At 34.1% G+C, this 22,871-nt stretch overlaps 1 pseudogene; it reads right to left on the bottom strand.

Annotated features, from left to right (window-relative positions):
* LOC127793136 (zinc finger transcription factor YY1-like) overlaps positions 1-22,871 on the bottom strand; it is a 77,552-nt pseudogene that overhangs the window by 37,926 nt on the left and 16,755 nt on the right.

The raw sequence follows: 22,871 nt of genomic DNA, 5'->3' as shown, positions 1-22,871 counted from the left end.
TGTCAAGAAGAAGGACGGGTCATGGCGCTTTTGCACAGACTACCGCGCCTTAAACAAAGCCACTGTGAAGGATCGATTCCCCATTCCATCCATTGATGACATGTTGGATGAGTTGGGAGGCGCAACAGTCTTTTCGAAGTTGGACCTGCGGGCAGGATACCATCAGATCCGCATGCACCCGCCTGACATCCACAAGACGGCCTTCCGCACCCATCATGGCCACTATGAGTACCTTGTCATGTCGTTCGGACTGTGCAACGCGCCATCGACTTTTCAAGCGGCAATGAATCAAATTTTCCAGCCAGTGCTCCGTAAGTTCGTCTTGGTTTTCTTTGATGATATCTTAATTTACTCCAAGACACGGGCACAGCATCTCCAGCATTTGCGTCAAGCACTCACCATCTTGGCCCAAGCCCACTTTTGCATAAAGTTGTCCAAGTGTGCATTCGACCAGACCGAGGTAGAGTACTTGGGGCATTGGATCTGTCCAGAATGAGTTAAGGTGGACACCTGCAAGATTGCTGCCATGCAGTCTTGGCCGCAGCCTACCAACATTACTCAACTCCGAGGCTTCTTGGGACTCACTGGCTACTACCGCAAATTTGTGCGACATTATGGAATCATTGCCAAGCCCCTTACGCAACTGCTCAAGAAGGGCAATTTTCAGTGGACAGATGAAGCAGATCAAGCCTTCACGGCACTCAAGCAAGCCATGACATGCACCCCTGTCTTGGCTATGCCAGATTTCGCCCAACAGTTTGAAGTGCACACAGACGCCAGCAACGTTGGCATTGGTGCGGTCCTGGTGCAAAGAGACCAACCACTAGCCTATCTCAGCAAGGCCCTTGGACCAACTAAAGCCACATGGTCTGCATATGCCAAAGAAATGCTAGCCATCATCGAAGCGGTCAGAGTATGGCGTCCATATCTCTTGGGGCAACGTTTTAAGATTGTTACTGACCAGCAGCCATTGCGATATTTGCTGGAGCAACGTGTTCTCACACCCGACCAACAGAAATGGGTGGCAAAGCTTATGGGCTTTGACTATGAGATCGTGTACCGCCCAGGTGCCCAAAACAAGGTGGCTGATGCCTTGTCCCGGCGAGAAGATGGGCCACAATTGCTACCCATCACAGGGCCTACATGGGCCATTTGGCAGCAAATAAGAGACGCCCTCACAACCGACCAGCGCAGCCAGGAACTGATGCAAGCCATCGAGGAAGGTACTTCCCCTGATGACTATGAAATGAAAAATGGCATGTTACTGTACAAGGGACGCGCATATGTGCCTGATGTATAGGATCTAAGGGTCAATCTGATCCGACATTTCCATAACTCAAGAGAAGGGGGCCATTCCGGAAGCTACCGCACCTGGCAGAGACTTAGCCGGCTCTTCTATTGGGAAGGCGTGAAACAGCAAATAGCCAGGCACATTGCAGAGTGTGACACCTGCCAGCGCGCCAAGAGCGACTCCACACGGCCTAGCGGTTTGCTGCAACCCTTGCCCGTGCCTGATCAGATTTGGGAGGATTTAACAATGGACTTTGTAGAGGGTCTGCCAAAATCTCAAGGATTTTCCTCTATCTTAGTCGTGGTGGACCGATTGAGCAAGTATGCTCACTTCATTCCTCTGGTTCACCCATTCACTGCCCAATCCGTGGCTCGAGTGTTCATGCAGACAGTGGTTCGGCTACATGGCCTGCCACGCACTATCATTACCGACAGGGACAGAATCTTCACAAGCCACTTTTGGAAGGAGCTGTTCAAGATGTTAGGGACTGAGCTTTCTGCTAGTTCCTCATACCACCCACAGACCGACGGCCAAACAGAGGTCACCAACAGGACCTTGGAGCAGTATCTCCGTTGCTTTTCACAAAGCAATCCCCACACTTGGGCCGACCGCATTCCGTGGGCAGAGTATTGGTACAACACATCGTACCACCAGTCATTGGGACACACCCCATTTGAAGCTGTTTATGGGCGAACTCCCCCTGCACTTGTCTCTTATACGCCCAACCAGTCCCCCATGGACAGCGTGGATCAAGTGTTGGTAGAACGAGATGAACTCTTGGACGAGTTGAAGGCCAACCTGGTCAAGGCACAATCCCGCATGAAGAACTACTATGACCAAGGAAGGCAAGACCGACAGTTTCAAGAAGGCGACTTGGTTTATGTCAAGCTTCGCCCACGCAGGCAGAAGAGTGTTACTCTTGCTGCCAAGATGAAATTGGGCTACCGTTACTATGGGCCCTATAAAATCCTCAAGAAGATTGGACCCGTGGCCTACAAATTGGACTTGCCCGCTGATACACGTGTGCATCCAGTCTTTCACGTGTCACAACTTAAAGCCAAGGTGGGTCATCTGACAGATGTTGTGCACGACTTGCCCGAGCTTAATGAGGACACCACATTGCTGGTCCAGCCCTTAAGGGTCCTAGACTATCGAGTGATCAAGAGGAATCGCAAGAAGATATCTGAGGCCTTGGTGCAATGGGAGAATATGACACCCGACGAGGCCACATGGGAGTCAACCCAATATCTTGCCTACCAGTTTCCCCACCTGCATCTTGAGGACAAGATGGTTCCCAAGGGGCGGGGAATGTTGAACCCACAAGTTGCAGCCACTATGGCCGAGGTTCCCATCATGCCAGCCATTGACAGCAATCTGCCGCAAGCAGCCCCACACTTGCTGCAATCGGATGCGCATGACAAGCCCATGGGTGCCAAGACTGTAGACCGCGCCCCACAGCAGGCCACGCTGCTGCAAGCCGAGGCCGCACTACCGCACGCTGAGGCCATGCTGCCGCACAACAAGCCACATCGGGCCACACCGCAGCCAAGTGCCTGTAGCCTGGCACCAACAGAAGCAACCGCTGGCCAAGCAACTGAGGCCCGAACGGATGCCAGCCGCATTCCGAACAGCTGCGAAGGGCGCGCGCGCGCGGCCACCATGCGACTAGCTGCCCAGCCAGCTGCGCCCCACCTGCTGCCCAGCTAGCTGCACCCAGCTGCGCCCAACTGCTGCCCGACCAGTTGCGCCCATTCGCTGTCCATCCGCCCATAACCGCCCAAAACCGCCAACCCCAATGGTTGCGGATTTTCATTTCCAGCGCACATGTCTTTTTATTTAATAGTTGTATCTCTTTAAAGGGTCACGTTCAACCACTATAAAAAGGGTTGGCCGAACTCATTTGTATTCATCAAATAAATCAATACAAAGAGACTATTATTCCCAAATATCCGATTTTCCCTTCTATTTTCGCAATAGCAAGGTGTTAATCACCCCATTGAGGATCAGCGCATCCATCAGAAGGTCCTTTGATTATGACTTGATTAGTAAATGATGCCATTTAAATTTCTTCTAAATTGAAGTAAAAACTAAGTGTTCAATTATTTTAAAAGTCTGCTTTGATACAAATTGTTGGTCTCTTAGGGTATGACTACTCAAGAGGGGGGTAAATTGAGTAATTAATTTTTTTTATTTTTAATAAATATTCTTAATTAATAATTTTATTTAAGAATATATATTTGATAAATATAATAAATTATGTTTGAGATTAATAATTAATGCAAGGTACAAGATATAATAATAATAAATAAAATGAGATACAACATAATTTATGATGGTTCGGTGTTTCCACACACACCTAATCCATTCTCCCAATGTCTAACTACTTTTGAAGTTCCACTAAATTAATTTCATCAAGGTTTCCACATCAACTCACATTGAAAACTAGATACACATCTAGATTACAACAAGTTTTAGACAACCACTACACCAAGGTTTCTTCAAGGAAACTTATACGATCTTCAATGATAATTTAAATATTTACAAATAATTTGTCTATATTTGAGCACAGATAAGCAATTAAATACAAAAATATATATTCAATAATAATTAAATAAATAAATAAATTAGTGACCTTGGAAAAATTCAGAGTAGACTCTAAAATATTTTTCTCCTCTTGCCTTGTGGCTCTTCGGTTGATGTGCAATAATACTTCGTAAGCCTTGGATTACTTGGATGATAGCTTGAGAGCGTTTGAGATCTTTCGGATACTTTGAATTTGCAGTGGAAGCACTTGATATCTCAAAAATGAGATTTGAGAGTATTTATAGGCATTTTGAATACTTTTTCAACGGTCAAAAATCTATTGTTATAGGTAGGAATAACTTAGAATTATAACTTAAAATTAATATATGCACTTATATAACTAAGAAAACTTGTAGATCAATTGGAATGCGAGCGTGAGGGAAGGTTTGGGTTGGTCGGAGGTCGAGAGTTCAATTCAAGGGGTATGCGCGCACACAAGGAGAAAATATTGAAATTAATTCTAACTTAAGGGCTACCAAAACGATATTGTTTTGGAGGTCCAGTTGTTAAATTCTTTTTGTGATACATATGCTATAAAAATATTTTATAAATTAATTTAAAATATATTTAAAAAATATTTTTAATAATACATATGCTATGAAAAAATATTTAATAAATTAATCTAAAAAATATTTTTTATAGAAAATAATATTTTTTATGAAACATATGCTATAAAAATATTTTATAAATTAATGTAAAAATATTAAAAAATATTTTTAATAAAAAATAATATTTTGGGTAATACATATACTATGAAAAATATTTTATAAATTAATCTAAAAATTATATAAAAAATATTTTTAATAGAAAATAATATTTTTGATAATACATATGATATGAAAAAAATATTTTATAAATTAATCAAAAATAATTCGATATTAAAATTAATATTTTCAAAGAAAATACTCTTTTTGTTAATTACTCAAAATATTATAATTTATTTATTAAAAATTCTCTTTTTGTTAATCATCAAAACTTAATTAATATAAATAATTAGCTCAACAATACCCTCCAACAAATGTTACCTTACAATGTTCTAATGTATATGGAATCTTGAGGTCAAGATGTTTGAGATTGAAATTGTGTTGTCTTATATGATATATAGTATTAGTATCTTAGAGCCATTACCATGATATTAAAATACATAGAATTTTAATTATTTGCATGCAAATGAGTCTTTCATCCATTAGTAAATTTTATTATTATGAATAAGAAAATGTCTCTCTCCTGTATTGTATGAATAAGAAAATGTCTCTTCAGTTTTGAACTGTAGACAAACAAGGGAGGGGGGAGGGCTGTGGATGCATTAAATAAGAGCTTATCCAATTACTGAGCATCTCCTATATATCTCTTGAGCATGGTTGAGATTTGTAATGACGACAAGCATGTTTTCAGCTCTATATATGCCCTTAATTTTACATTTAATTTCAAAAAAAAAAAATCATACAACGATCAAATATATGTTAAAAATTAATTTATATTTTTAGAAAATATATATATATTTAATAAAGTAACACGTAATAAGCTATTCATTTGTTTTCAACACGTAAGTATAACTATAATATATATATATATATATTCTCGTATATATTGACTCCCCCGAAAGGTTTGTCCCAAATTTCATTAAGCTACATTCATCCAACAACTTTTTCCTGTCTCTCTCTCTTTGCAATGGTAGAAGATCCTTCAAATTTCCAAGTAGCTGTTCAATACAAAGAGTGTAGTCGCAATTTTAGTATAGACGTTAGAAGTATATATAGTATTATACGGCTGTTGTGAGTTCAGCCCCAATGAGAATGAAAACATATTCTGTGCAACTTGTGATTGTCACTACAGAGAAGATGCCTATTAACGGCGAAAAGAGATGTTATTTACAATGCTTAAGGCTTATGTTAACCAGAGAAAGTATATATAAATATATATATATATTAGTATATATAATGCAATTGTAATTTCTAGAAAACTAAAAGTCCACCAAACAAAGAGGACTTTTAGATCTTATTCACTATAAGTCCACCAAACTAAAAGTCCACCAAAAGTCCACTAAAGCAACATATTACTTATGTTGCGTGTGTTGTATTAATAGTCAAATCAAATCAAAGCTAAAGGTTTAACAATCATCTATTCATTCTCTTTTGTCCTTTCCTTTTGTTAATCTCCAGTCCACAAAATTCTAATTAATTCCAAACATATATAGCTAGCTAGCTAGGTTTGAGGATTTGGACTAATTAATTTCTTGGTTCCTGAATTACTAAAACCTAAGATCCATTCCACACTATCAGTTTAATTATTCTCATTTCACAGAGTTTCCCAGTAATACCGACACAAAGCACATTACAACCGAACCGACAACTAATTAAAAAAGACCAGAAAAGCCATCAGCGAGATTTCCACAATGACTTATACCATGTAACGTATTTAAGTAGCTAGGGATCATCCTCTCCGCCACTCATGCGCAAATCTCTTGCCACAATTTGAATAAGGGCAGATGTGATAGTTCTTTTGTGAATGAATTTTCATGTTTGACCTTGACCTTAGGTTGAAATCTAGTGAGAAAGCCTGTATTTTCCAGATTTCACATTCAGATAGAGCAAAAACTTCAACAGCACCAAAAACTTCTGAATTATGATGAATTGGATGGGCTAAGGCAACACTGATGTCACAACATATATATATAAGGTGATGACTTGTCTAATTAGGCTCTCAAATTAATAAGCATTGGATTGGATGCGTATGCATGCTAAACCATCTAATTTTCTTAATTGTAGTTAAATAATAATCTAACTAATAAAATTTAGCATCAAGAGACTTCGTCAATGGCAAAGAAAAAAAAAAAGGTAGAAAAGATCATGAGAAAGTCAGGAAAATAAACAAACAAACAGAGAAAATTTTAGGTTACGTTCTCTTTACTGTTTCAAGTCATTTTTAGTTTTTAATTTTCTAAAATAATGAAAACGCGTTCTTTTTACTGTTTTTAAAAATATATTTTTGAAAACAAAAAAAAAATTATAAAGAAAACTCAAAATAACAAAAAGTTGTTTTTGAGTGTTTTCATTCAAAATAAACTCAAAACTCAAAATATATTTATTTATTTATTTATTCATATTTTATTATTGTAATGGAAAAAAATATTATAAAATTCATTAATTTTAAAATGTATATATATTTTTAATAATATATTAATATTAAATATTTATAATTTACTTAATAATCAAATTTATTGAATAAAATATCATTAAAAAAATATTTTCAAAATTTCAAAAAGAACGCGTTTTCTAATTTTCTGTTTTGAAAAATAATTTTTTTAAATTACAAAAGGAACGCATTTTCAATTTTCTAAAAACAGACTATCAAAATAGAAAACTGAAAATGAATTCAAAACTCAAAACTAAAAATTAAAAACCAAAGAGAACGCAACCTTAACTGTTGAACTTCAATCCAAGACCTTAAAACATTGAAATTTTAATTTTGAGATGCAAAGCACAAGTTTTGGGGGGAAATTGTCATATGGATGATTTTTGAACTAACAAACCTTGGACCAAGAATATAAAGATGCGTTCTCTTTGCTTTTTAATTTTTAATTTTGAGTTTTGAATTCACTTTCAGTTTTCTGTTTTAGTAGTCTGTTTTTAGAAAATTAAAAACACGTTTTCTTTGTCATTTTGAAAAACTATTTCTCAAAACAGAAAATTAGAAAACGCGTTCTCTTTGAAATTTTAAAAATATTTTTTTAATGATATTTTATTCAATAAATTTGATTATTCTGTATATTATAAATATTTAATGTTAATATACTATTAAAAAAATATATACATTTTAAAGTTAATAAATTTTGTAATATTTTTTTTCATTACAATAATAAAATATAAATAAATAAATATGTTTTGAGTTTAAAGTTTGTTTTGGATGAAAACACTCAAAATAATTTTTTGTTGTTCTGAGTTTTCTTTATAATTTTTTTTATTTTCAAAAATATATTTTAAAAAAAAACAGCAAAGGGAACGCGTTTTCTTTATTTTAAAAAATTAAAAACTAAAAATGACTTGAAAACAGTAAAAAGAACGCAACCTAAATCTTTTAACGCTAAAGCAAAACATTCGACCGAAAGGAGAAAGGTTGAAATATTTTCAAATTATCTACACTTTGTATCCTTACTTTAAAATAAAATATTTTATCCTTTATAGTTATGATCAAGATTGTTAAAATTGAAATTTTAAGTGAGATCGAATAATAGTCCATAAAATCATAAGATTTTAGACTTTTAATGTATGTAAATATATATTCAAAATGACATAATTTTGTAAAAAAATAATTAATATTGTTTAATAACATGATTATTACAATTTATAATAGTATTTCTTATAAATAAAATATATGTATGTTTTTATTTCAAAATAACTTCATCTATTGATTTCAAAAATACTAAATAATATAAAAATTTTAAATATTAAATCTATCATTTATCATCATTCATTCATAATCAAGATTTTAAATATTAATTTATATATAATGTAAATTTCAAAGTTTATTGAGTTTACCACTGTGTTTATCACTAAGTTTATTGAGTTTAGAATATTGAATCACGAATCAACTCCAATTATATAAAAATTCGAATTTATAGGCGAGTTGATTCATAAACTCGTATTAGTTGATTTGTAAGTTTGACAACAATGATTTTTGCAAGTTTGACAACAATGGTTTTGATCAAGTAACAATCGCATCCCACGGGACTTTTTGTTCATGAATGTGAGAAAATTTTAGATACAACATTCACTTGTCATTGATATTTTCTAGCATATTCATGATTAATAGACAATAGAGAGCAAATATTGAACCTCAATTGTAAAAATTAGAGATGGAGATGATGCACAAAAGAAATACAGAATGTAATGAAGGGTCCATCAAAACTAGATCTTAAGTGCTTGCTTGTGCTAGCAAAAAAAAAAAAGAATTTGCACTTAGGGTACAAGTGGTAAAACTCTCAAGTTTCTTTTGAAATTGTGGGAGATTAACTCTTGGTGGAGATAAAAATACTCTATTTAATTGGGACAGATCGCATGTCCCTTGAGAATGGGACAGATCACATGCCCCTTGAGAATGTATAATCTTGCGACCGCATCCGATTTACTCAAATACCAAATCAAAGAAAAAAGTTAGTCTCCAAAACTAATCAGACGAAGTCAGGACACTTAGTCGTAAAAAAAAAACTTCAGGTTCAAACCAAAAAGAAAATTTGTTTCACTGATTTGACACATTGGGAGGCTTATTTTGACCTACATAGATATATTGTGTTATTGTGGTTTCAATTGTTGTAATTTACATTAGGAAACTAATTTGACACAGTTAAAATTAGATAGAGTTGCAAAATTAAATAAATATATTTATAATTTCTCAAATATCAAGATTGCATCCATCTCTTAATCAAATCTCAATTGATATTCTCACTAGACTCTGCCGACTCATTACTTAGCTTCTTGAAAAGAAATAAGTTTGGATTGTTATATTTTAATAATAATAATTAAAACAATAAGAGGAAATGATTTTAAAATCATAATAAAAAAACTATTTTCTTTTACTAATATTCTTGTAATGAAAATTAAGTAAATTTTTCACAAAAGATTTTAAATAAAAAACTATTTTCTTTTACCATTCTTGTAATAAATTAAGGTAGCTAAAGGAGGAATAAAAACCATGTTTCTGAGAGATTACATACTAAAGCCACTAATACTTATCTGAAATGGAGCATCAACATTGATTATGGGTGATTTGTTAAATAAATTATTGTATTTTGATTTATGATTAAATTAGACATTATATTTTAAAAATTATAAAATAATAATAATCCACTAATACTTTAGAAGTTAAAGTGGAGACTGTTTTTTCAATATGAAAAAGAAAAAAAAAATGAAAATGTCGTCTTATTCAAAACCCCAATCAAACAGGAGATCCAGAATCACTAGGGGATGAAGAATGAATTAGTGAATGAGAGATTATCCACTCTGATCCGCCCTTGATCGGACCCGCAATTAAAGGTCAAAATTGGGGACTGGGACTCGCTCCAAAGTCCAAACAAGGACATCCAGATTCGCTGGGGTGGGGGGGCGTGGTTGTGGAGGAGGAGGACGCAGTAAATTAGATTATCCGCCCGTTCCCAGATTAGTCCGCCGGGGGTCTCTGCATTTTGGATAAACGTTTAGATGGAAAGACGCTTGCTGAAAGTCTGCAATTGCACGTCAACTCTCAGGAAAAGAAAAAGGAGAAATTCTATTTCCAGGGGAGTGATTTGCTCTTTGTGGTTATATTTTATTAAAATTTAATATAATTAAAAACCCGAAAATAGGGTATTGGTATTGCTCGTCAATAAAGGGCCAATCCATAGGGGTGTTAAATTTAATTAACAAAAAATGAGAATCAATAAAATGTGATGAAATAATTAAATAAGAAAATTATATATATATTTTTAAATAAAATTAGCTTGATCACGTGGTAACCACGATATTCATGAGGACAAATAAAATTTCTTTTTCTCTCTCCCGTATGAATAAAAAAATATTGAGCAATTAAACAAATAATATGTTAGTATCAGTTTAGTGGGTTATAAATTCGATCTTAATTTGTCTTGTGCAGTGAAACAAGATCTCACATTGGTGATTTATTTCTCACTGGGGCTGCACAAGAACACTCATTTCAAGAAAATGTCTCTTCAGTTTTGTTTTGAACTGTCCAAAACTTTCTGCAAGACAACCCCCATGACTGAGTTAAAATGTTCAATTAGTTAAAAGGAAGAACTAAACAGAGTGCATTGCCTTCTTCTCAAACTAAACAGTCACCTTGACCGTTTGCCTTTCCTCCTTGCTTGTTATTTAAAATATAACAAATATTTGTTCACCACATTATGCACCGCCACCATAGATGTTCACCGAGGGGGACGGCTGTGTTTGGGGTTTTATGCACCGCCACCATATCCAACAAGGACAAAAGTGGTGCCTTCATCTCTATTTTGGTTTTATGGATGGATAGCCACCATATCCAACGAAGACAAAAGTGGTGGCCTAGATCTCTAGCTATTTTGCAAATAACACTTAGATGTCACCAAGACCCCCCTTTTACATTTAATTTCAAAAAATTATATAATCATCAAATATATGTTAAGAATTATTTTATGTTTTTAGAAAAAAATATATATAAAACTTGAATAAACTAGATTTTATTTAATTGTCAAAAAAAATTATCTAATGACAAATACATAATAAATATTATAATTACAAAAAAATTGTGTAGTGGGCTTCTTGTCCCGTACGTGAGCACTTATACCTGCATGCTGCACCACTGGCTTGTTACAACCTACAAAATTAATTTTTTAACTTTTAATAGCTAAAAAATACATATATAATTTATTATAATTACATATAATTAATAAAAAATTAAAATTAGTTAGGTGTCAAATACACATGAATAAATTTCAGCTAATATGACAACAATTTCTGATGGCCAATGCCAAACTTTTATATAGACGTACATATATATATATATATATGGATCCACTGATCATATTTAAGCATGCATGATCTAAGTCTAGACTCTTGATCAGTCCATACTGGATTCAAATTGATCCCACATTTTCGTTTCAAGAATGATTATTCCTTCTACGTATATTCTTATTATCAGTAGTCAAATCCCTCCTTCCTTCTACCCAAAAGTAAATTAAGGATGATGCTCTCCACCAGTCTCTCTCTCTCTCTCTCTCTCTCTCTCTCTCTCTCTCTCTCTGTATATATATATATATATATATTCTTATTATTATTATCAGGATACTCTCAAATCCCTCATTCCTACTCAACTAAAATCCATAGCCCTCCCTCTCCATAACACTTTTCTTTCCCTTTAATAATTGTTTGGAATCTGATAACAATTAATCCCCCTCCCTCCCTCCCTCCCTCCATAACACTTTTCTTTCCTTTAACTGTTTGTCTGGAATCTGATAACACTTCATCCCTCACGTTACATCAAAAGAAACACAATTACATCCGTGTTGGTGCCACGTGGTGGTCGGCCCCAATACAAATTTTATCAGGTCATTTAACATTTTCAGTTTGATATAATAAATTATTTATTTTATTTTTATTTAAGAAATTATTTAAGTATACAAATATTGGCGAAATCTGAATTATGTTGGGTATATGGATCCACTGATCATATTTAAGCATGCATGATCTAAGTCTAGACTCTTGAGTCCATACTGGATTCAAATTGGTCCCACATTTTTGTTTCAAAGAAAGACGATTCAAATGTCGCACATTTTCATTGTCATCATATTCCTTCTATATGTGTGTTCTTATTATCAGTAGTCAAATCCCTCATTCCAACTACCCAAACGTACGTAAATTAAGGATGGTTCTCTCCACTAGTCTCTCTCTCTCTCTCTCTCTCTCTCTCTCTAAATATATATATATATATAACTGGCCGATAAAAAAAAGCCAAAAATTAAAAGGTTCACCTTCGAAGCTATGTAGGGGTGGGGAAATAAAGTCAAAAATTAAAAGGCCAAAGCCTAAAAGGAACTGTTTTTTGAAGGGGACCCATATTTCTATTCCATCAGCTCCCATTAGCTCTAACCCAATGCGACTTAAATCTTTCATTTTTCGAATTTTATTCATCATCATCTCTCTCTCTCTCTCTCTCTCTCTCTCTCTCTCTCTCTCTCTCTCTCTCTCTCTATATATATATATATATATATATATAAGTGATTATACGGACATTTCAACTAGGGTTTGGCTGTCAAAACACCCATTTCTTAATGAATTTCCAGGATTGATCGTCCACTCTCTCTCTCTCTCTCTCTCTCTCTCTCTCTCTCTTTATATATATATATATAAAAGTAAATATATGGACATTTCAACTAGGGTTTTGCTGTCAAAACACCCATTTCTCAATGAATTTCCAGGCTTGACCTTCCCCACGTATGCATGTTACTTTCACACGTGGTTTAAAGCCCAGCCACAAAAGGGGTGAAGCAACCTTTTGGGGTTTTGTGCGTGTATAGATGAAAATGTATTTTGAGAACTCATGGTGACACTCTATATATATTAATATTTTATATTTTTATAATAATAATAATATATAAAATATTAATAGAGAATGTCAAACTTTAAATATTTACATACCATGTTATAGCGTCCTAAACGATGATGTAGGAGGAATTAATTAAAATGTATGGGTCTCATTTAGATTTGTTTATAGTAGACTGTATAATATATCTACTTGTAATACTCCAAACCCTAATAAGTCTACAACAAATTTAATCGTCTTCTAGTCAGCCCCTTATTAGGATTTGGAGAGACGTTGTCAGCCGCTTGCATTAATTAGCTACCCCTAATACTGTTAATACTCCAGATCCTAAGAAGGGACTGTTAAATTGTTAAAAATCCTAAGAAGGGGCTGTTAAACTATTAAAAATGCATGTTAGAACAAAAAAATAATAAAATAATCCACTAACCAAAGCGGCCTCTTAGGACTTGGAGTGTCACTTTTATTAGTAAAAGTATGTTTCTTTTTATTAGACTCTGAAATATTAATAGTAAAAGTATGTTTTTAATGAGGAGTAGAAGCAACTTAATTATGATTTGGAATAAATTAAGGATCATAACTCATTAAGGATCATCCTCTCTCTCTCTCTCTCTCTCTCTCTCTCTCTCTCTATATATATATATATATAAGTAATTTTACATATGTGGTATTATATATGTGGGATTTGGTTAGCAATAAGGGGCTGACTATTATCTCTAACCAAATGCCACTTAAATCCTTCATGTTTCGGATTTTAATCATCATCTCTCTCTCTCTCTCTCTCTCTCTCTCTCTATATATATATATATATATATCATGTACACACTAATTAATTTATAACCAATTTTTACCGGATTAATAAATATGAAGAATTAACTACTTTGAAATAATAAATTTAGTTAAAAACCCAATAAATTTAGGTAGTATGTATGTATGTATGTATGTATGTATATTCTTTTTATTTGGTAGTAAAACCCAATAAAAAGTGGGGCCAAGAGGCGCCCCTTCTGTCTTCTGAGCTCGCAAGAAAAAAGTGGGGTTTTGTGGGTGTATATACTTCCTGAATCCCATACCTAACAATAGCTCGCTATAGCCAACAAATAAAACTTTCTTTTTGCCAACCTATCCACGACAAGCAAATTAAGCTGTTAAGTGCCTCTCTATATATCTCTCTGTAAATACGGTTCAAATGACATTTCTTTTCAACATGTAAGTAATCATTCTCATCAGCTTCCAGATATATAGATGTCTTTGTTATAAGAATAATCAAATCCCTCATTCCTAATCTGATCTTCGTCTGCCTATCTGCCTATATACTGAATCCCAAGCTATACTAGGCAACCACCTTAACCTACAACTCTTCTCTCTCTCTCTCTCTCTCTCTCTCTCTCTCTCTCACACACACACACACACACACATCAATGACAGAACATTCTTCTACTTTCCAAATATAGTTCCACCACAGAGAGATGATCCACCTTAGTACCACTCTCTCTCTCTCTCTCTCTCTCTCTCTCTCTCTCTATAGAAAGGTGATCCACCTTAGCTTGGACACCTGAGTTACCAAAAAAAAAAGATGATCCACCTTTCTCTGCCTATATATTGAATTGAATCCCAAATCACAGTAGGCAACATAGTTTCACCTTAATCTACAACTCCTTCCCTCCCTCTCTCTCTCTCATCAATGGCAGAATATCCTTCTAGTTCCCAAGCAACTCCGTACGGAAAGTGTCGGCGCATTCATGTCTTAAATAATGGGATTATTACATTAGACGGCTGCGGTGAATTCTTCCCTGATGAGAGTAACGGCATGCCCTCTGCAGCTTGCAATTGTCATCGGAGCTTCCACCACCAGGAGAAGGTCCCTATCAGCTACTACGAAAACAATTTTTTGTCTGGCAGCTTGCCTGATAGCTGGGATGAGGCGTTTATCAGCGACGAAAACAAATATGTTTGCCCTGATTTTATGGAGAAATCATCACCACTATCACCACCACAACCTCCTCCACAGGCAGCGGAGGCTTCGTCGGAGGCGGGCGGAGCGAAGATAAAAAGGACAAAGTTCACTGAGGAGCAGCTGGCCGAGATGACAGAATTTGCTCAAGATTCTGGGTGGCGAACACCTATAAGGGACCGAGAAAAAATCAATAAGTTTTTCCGAAAGATAGGAGTTGAAGTAAGAAATTACAAGATCTGGGTCAAGAACAAGACAGCTAGGCAGAGAAAGAGTGGATGATGCCCTAATATTTATTTGCGGGTTTTTCTGTGTGTGTTTTGCTATGGGATGCCAAGGAATTGAGTTTGCTATATATGGGATGCTTTTTAATTTGTATCAGTGTGTGTTCTAATTTGCTTCTTTGTACGGTGTGTGTTTTGCTATGTTTTCTTCCCATAAAAATGTACTGTAATGTGTGCTTCGTTTATCTCAGAAAAGAATAAAAGGCTCCTTCTATGTGTACGTTCTTATTATCAGTATTCAGTCGTCAAATCCCTCTCATTCCTACTACCCAAACGTAAATTAAGGATGGTTCTCTCCACCAGTCTCTCTCTCTCTCCTCTATCAAATAGACCAAATGAAAAGTCTCATGAATCAGTATTATGATTATAATTTTATTTTTTTTAATCACTTAATCACTTTTATAGGAACACCTGGTAACTTTAAAGTAAGGATCATCCTTCCACAACTGTTCTCTCTCTCTCTCTCTCTCTCTCTCTCTCTCTCTCTCTCTCTCTCTCTCTCTCTCTCTTTCTCTATATATATAACGTATTTAATTTTTAATATCCAAATATATTTATTAATTAATAAAATCTTTTAGAATATAATATATTTAATACCAACTAATATAGATATTAATATATTAAAGACAAGTATGTTAAATGGAAGATTTTCATTTAACTTTCTTCAACTAATTAAGTACTTAGTAGTCATCATATACAAACTAATTAATTTATAACCAGAGATCTTAGTAGTCATCTTGTATTTGATTGTATAAACAAGATTTCAATTGTATAAGATAGATTTTGAATCCTATGGTTAAAAATGCAAGATTTTGATTGTTTGGATTAATTAAAAATGCAGAATTTCAATTGTATATGTAAGATTTCAATTATATTAATAATTCAGTTTTAACATATATTGATATTTTTTAATGTGTGATTACAAGAAAAAAAATATTATAATATTTATATATTGTGTTAGTTTTAACCTATATAGATATTTCTTATCGAGTTCAAACCAAAATAAAAAAATCATTGATTTGACACATTCAGAGGCTAATTTTAATCTATATAGATATATATTGTGTTATTGTGTTTTCAATTGTTGTAATTTACATTAGGAAGCTAATTTGACATATTTAAAGTTAGATGGAGTTGTAAAATTAGATAAATATTGTGGTAATTTCAGAAATATCAAGAGATTGCATCCATCTCTTAATCAAATCTCAATTGATATTCTCAGCCGTCTCTACCGACTCATTGCTTAACTTCTCTTAAACAAATAAATTTGAACTGTTATATTTGGATAACAACCATTAAAACAATAAGAGAAAATGATTTCAAAATCATAATAACAAAATGAAAAAAACTATTTTCTTTTACTATTCTTGTAATGAAGATTAAATCATTTTTTTTTTTTACAAAAGATTTTGAATAAAAAACTATTTTCTTTTACTATTCTTGTAATAAAGATAGCTAAAGGAGGAATAAAAGTCATGTTTATGAGATATTACATACCAAAAACCACTAATGGACCTTGCAAATTCCATATAACAAATAAAAAGTAAGATACCAAATGGTAATATATAATTGTATTTATTTAAGTAATTATACCCACATATGCAAATTGTTAGGATAACAAACTGTATTTAGCCGTATGTTATACATTTGAAATAGTTTGAATGGGTAGATGTTATCCCTAATCTGTGGGATACGGTTTTATCCACACCGTATGATTAGGAGATTAGTTAGATTGTTGTATTATAAAACTAATGTGAAACCTATGCAATATAATCATCCAAAGCTTAAACCCTTTTACAAATGGATATGGTTTTGCTGGCCATCTAACTTTCTTCAACTAGTAATTAGTCATCGTGCACACACTAATTAATTTATAACCAATTTTTATTGGATTAATAAATATTAAGAATTAACTACGTACTTTGAAATAAGAAAATTTAGTTAAAAACCCAATAAATTTAGGTAGTATGTATGTATATTCTTATTATTATTATCAGAATATATACTCTCTCAAATCCCTCAATATTCCTACTCAACTAATTAATAAACTCCATAGCCCTCCCTCCATAACACTTTTCTTTCCCTATATATAATTAATAACATTTCATCCCTCATGACGTACGTTACATCTCAAGAAACACAATTAAATCCGTATTGGTGACAAATTTTATCAGGTTATTTAAGATTTTCAGTATTATATAATTAGTTCTTTATTTTATTTAATTTTATTAAGAAATTATTTGAAGTATACAAATATTGGCAAAATCTTAATTATGTTAGGCATATGCATGGATCCGCTCATATTTAAGCATGCATGATCTAAGGCTAGACTCTTGATCAGTCCATACTGGATTCAAATTGGTCCCAAATTTTCCTTTCAAGAAAGATGATTCAAATTAACGTCGCGCATTTTCATTGTCATCATATTCCTTCTATATGTATATATGTAGGGGGTGGGAAATAAAGTCAAAAATTAAAAACCCAAAGCAAAAGTTAAAAACCAAAAGGAACTGTTATTTGAAGGGACCCATATTTCTATTCCACATTTTCTTGAAACGAAAATGTGGAATCGAAAAAAAGAACTGTTGTTTGAAGTCTAGACTCTTAAGTCCATACTGGATTCAAATTGATCCCACATTTTCGTTTCAAAAAAGATGATTCGATCGTACGTGGCACATTTTCGTTGCCATCGTATTCCTTCTATGTATATTCCTATTATCAGTAGAAAAAAAGCCAAAAATTAGAGAGAGAGAGAGAGAGAGAGAGTTGCATGGTGGACAAAAAGGCCAGAAAGAGAGAGAGAGAGAGAGAGAGAGAGAGAGTGCAATGCTGAAAGCAAACCTCGGCAACCGAGCACTTTCTTTCTCCATTCTTCGATGACACGTTTGCTGCTATTCAGTGAGTGCGATTTTGTGCACCTGCGTTGAAGCAGGTGCACAAAATCGCACTCATGTTCTCAGAAAAAATATATATATAAATTGAATAACGTAAATTTTTATTTAATTGTAAAAAAATCTAATGGTAACTACATAACAAATACTATAATTACAACAAAGTTTAAAAATAAAATTATAATCATAATACTGATTCATTTCATGAAATTTTTCCTTTTTTTTTTTTTTTGAACGGTGCCAATCTACTCAATTATTTTTTGGCGTTGGTGATTAATGGCAGAGCTATGCCGGGTATATGGTGACGTGCACGAAGCAGATGCTGGAGACTCTAAAGAATGAAGTGGAGTCGGGTCGGGCCGGTGAGTTTCACATTACAAATTTAGGTAGTATGTATGTATGTATGTATGTATGTATATTCTTCTTCTTATTATTATTATCAGAATATACTCTCAAATTCCTCATTACTACTCAACTAATTAATAAACTCGATAGCCCTCCCTCTCCATAACACTTTTCTTTCCCTTTAATAATTGTTTCGAATCTGATAACAATTAATGCCCCCTGCCTCTCACCATAACACTTTTCTTTCCCTTTTGACTGTTTGCTTGGAATCTGATAACAATTCATCCCTCATGACGTACGTTACATCTCAAGAAACACAATTAAATCCGTATTGGTGACAAATTTTATCAGGTTATTTAACATTTTCAGTTTTATATAATCAGTTCTTTATTTTACTTTTATTTAAGAAATTATTTAAGTATACAATAATTGAGTAAGGTGGCAAAATCGTAATCTTTAGAGCATCTCCAAGGGGAGTGTCATTTTGAAGTGTTAAATTACATATTTACAACTTTGAATAGTGTTATAACACTTCTAAAAAATAAATCTACTCTAATGACAAGTGTCAAAATAGAGGTATCATTATTATTTTAATATTTTTTATTAAATTTTAAATTCAAATAATTGATATTTTATAATAAAAGTTGAAATAGACCAATTAGAAATGGCAGTTAGAGTTTGTATCTCTTTCTTTTTCTCTCTCTAGAGGTTACAAAAATGGCACTCCAAGAGAATTGTTGCTATTTTACAACCTCATATTTTACCCCTATTGGAGTGGTTAATTTTTAATTTGGAGTACCATTTTGTCGATTATGAAAATGGCACCCAGATGCCACCCCCTGGAGATACTCTTAAGCGTGATCGGAGTTTAGGCTATATAAAGTCCGCGCTGCATTAATTTTCGTCCCAAGAAAGATGACTCAAACGCTGCACATTTTCTTTGTCATCAGATTCCCTCTAGCTATATGTATATTTTTGTCATTTCTCAGTAGTCAAATCCATGATTCCTACTGCCCAAACGGAGATTAGGGATGGTTCTTTCCACCAGTCTCTCTGGTTCTCTCCGCCAGTTCTCTAGTTCGTCTGCCTATATGTATTGAATCCACACTACGCAACCATCTTAACCTACAACTCCTCTCTCTCTCTCTCTCTCTCTCTCTCTCTCTCTCTCTCTCTCTCTCTCTCTCTCATCAATTGCAGAATATCCTTCTAGTTCCCAGGCAGTTCGGTACGGAAAGTGTGAGCACATCTATGTCTTAGATAATGGGAGCAACCGATTAGACGGCTGCGGTGAATTCTTCCCCGGTGGGAATGAAGGATTGTTCTGTGCAGCTTGTGGTTGTCATCGAAGCTTCCACCGCCGGGAAGAAGTGCCTATCAATAACCAAAACAAATCTTTCTTCCCTGATGACCTCTGGGTCGACGAGCTAGTGGCTACCAGCAATGGAAAAGAATATTTTTGGGACAAATCTTGGCCTGATGTTATGGAGAAATCACCGCCACCACCTCCTCTACCTTTTCCACCAACAGCGGTGGCGTCGTCGGAGGCGGGCACAGCAACGGCGAAGAGGAAAAGGACAAAGTTTACGGACGAGCAGCGGGCCAAGATGAAAGAGTTTGCTCAAGATTCTGGGTGGAGAAATCGTAAAAGGGACCGAGCAAAAATCGAGGAGTTTTGCAAAGGGATAAAAATTGATCCAAAAGCTTATAAAATCTGGGTCAAGAACAACAAAAAGGTGATGATGGCCTAATATTTATTTGTGGTTTTTTCTGTGTGTGTTTCGCTATGGGATGCCAAAGAATTGAGTTTGCTATATATATATCATATATGGGATGCTTTTTTGTATGAGTGTGTGTTCTAATTTGCTTCTTTGTACGGTGTGTTTTCTTCCCATAAAAATGTACTGTGATGTACTGTGCTTCGTTTATCTCAGAAACGAATAAAAGGCTCCTCCAAGTCCATGACTGTTTTGTCAAGGTAATTTGTAGCAATATATCTGTTCTCCTAATTAATGAATCGAGTGGTCCTACACTTTCGTTTGATTGTGATACGGCTGGCATAGATCTCATATATACCAACTTATTTCAACTACTGTTCATTCAACTCAAAAGAGATGGGAAAGTAACAAGTAGAAGGGTGCGCACGCAGAGAAAGAAAGGATGAAAATTGTGGTTTGTGATTCTGTGTGCGTGAGCGTGTGTGATTCTGTGTGTGTGTGTGTGTTTTCTTCTCGTGAAAACATAATACGTGCTTTAGTTATCTTGGGGCATGCAGATATATAGTGGTTTTTTCATTTTCTGTATCTGGGCATGCAGACAGTCATGTGATTGCTCCCAAAATGAGTGCAACTTATTATTATTATTGGGGCACCAATTAAGTGCATTCTTTAATAAGTCTACAACAACAAAATCTAAACGTCTTATAGTCAGCCCCAATAATTAAGAAAGATTCATGGCAAAAGTATAATTAATAGCAAAAGCATTTATTAAAGGATCATGCTAGATGTACAACAAATTTGTACATCTTGGGCTACATCAAGGGGTATAAAGACTAAAATGCCCTGCGCCTCACGCGCTTCTATGCGCCTCATGAGGGACTTTTTTGTCATTGGTACGCCTTTGTGTAGCCCAAGATGTACACAAAGGTGTACTAATAGCATTATCCTTTATTAAACAGTAGTAGCTAGCCTAATGTATGTAATATCAAAAGTATTTTTTCAAACGATAAATCTATTTGGATAGAATCTATCCGGATAGAAAGACATTTAATGTTTGTTTTATATTATTTTAATTATATTAAACAAAACAGAAAGACAATTTTAACCTTATAAAAATTTTAACTCTTCACTCGCCTAATGTATGTAATATCAAAAGTATTTTTTCAAAAAGGTTGGGCAGAGAATGTCAAACTTTAAATATTTACATACCATGTTAGCGTCCTAAACGACGATTTAGTAGGAATTAATTAAAATGGATCTCATTTAGATTTATTTATTATAGTAGTCTATATAGTATAAGCGTAGTCAGCACAGTACGGATTTGGAGAGAAGAAGTCATCCCCTTGCATTAACTAACTACTCCTAATACTTTTAATACCCCAAATCCTAACAGGGGACTGTTAAATTATTAAAAATCCTAAGAAGGGGCTGTTAACTTATTAAAAATGCTTGTTAGAACAAAAATAAAATAAAATAACCCACTAACAAAAAGCTGCCCCTTATTAGTTGGAGCGTCACCTTCCAATTATATCATTGAAAAGTCAAGGGGGCCTTTTTATTAGAATATCATTTACCAGTCATCCAAATCCCTGATTCCTACTGCCCAAACGGAAATTAATTAAGCTGTTAAGTGCCTCTCTCTCTCTCTCTCTCTCTCTCTCTCTCTCTCTATATATATATATATATCTCCCTGTAAATACTTACGGTTCAAATGACATTTGTTTTCAACATGTACTTAAGTAATCATTCTCATCTGCCTATATATTGAATCCCAAACCACACTAGCTAGGCAACTACCATAATCTACAACATGTAAGTCGTCTACAACAAATGTAAACGTCTTATAGTCGGCCCCAATAATTAAGAAAGATCGATTCATGGCAAAAGTATAATAGCAAAAGCATTAAACAGTAGTAGGCTAATGTATGTAATATCAAAAGTATGTTTTCAAGAAGGCTGGGCAGAGAATGTCAGAACTTTAAATATTTATTACATACCATGTTAGTGTCCTAAACGACGGTTTCGGAGGAATTAATTAAAATGGATATCCCATTTAGATTTGTTTATAATAGTAGGCTATATAGTATATTTACTTGTAATACTCCATACCCCAATAATTAGTCTACTACAAATATAAACGTAGTCAGCCCAGATTTGTTTATATATAGTAGGCTATATATATATATAGTCACCATTTGCACTCGCCAAATCTCACTTTCTGCAAAACATACATACATATTTATGCTTGTTTTCCCTTTCACACCAACCAGGATTCTTCTCCTTAATTATTTTTAATTTGCATCTAAAATTAATTTTATTATTCTTCTTAATATCCTCTTTGGCAATATATATATAAACATGGTTTTCACCCTTGGTTTAAAATTTTCTGTTCAATTAGAATTAAAAATCATTACTATTGAGATAAACAAAATTAACATTTGCTAAATTGATTTCTTCCGAAGAAAATTTAGTCAAAAAGGGGAATGGGATGAGGGGACCTTCCACATGCATGTTGTCCAACATCATAACTATATATATAAATATAAAAGAGAAAGAGAGAGAGAGAGAGCCAATATCTAGAGAGAGAGGCCCACAACTTTTTTGGGACACCCACCTTGTTGGGGGCCTGACTTATGCCTTAAGCTGCCCTGTAGAAAAAGATGAGAATAGAGGAGGGTTCAGTCCCTACTCTAAAAATCTTGTAATATTTTAAAATATTTAAAAAGGAAACAATCCTCT

This window comes from Diospyros lotus, unplaced genomic scaffold, assembly GCF_014633365.1.
Source record: "Diospyros lotus cultivar Yz01 unplaced genomic scaffold, ASM1463336v1 superscaf1, whole genome shotgun sequence".
Classification (NCBI taxonomy): Eukaryota; Viridiplantae; Streptophyta; class Magnoliopsida; order Ericales; family Ebenaceae; genus Diospyros; species Diospyros lotus.
This window is presented reverse-complemented; position numbering and strand designations above follow the sequence as displayed.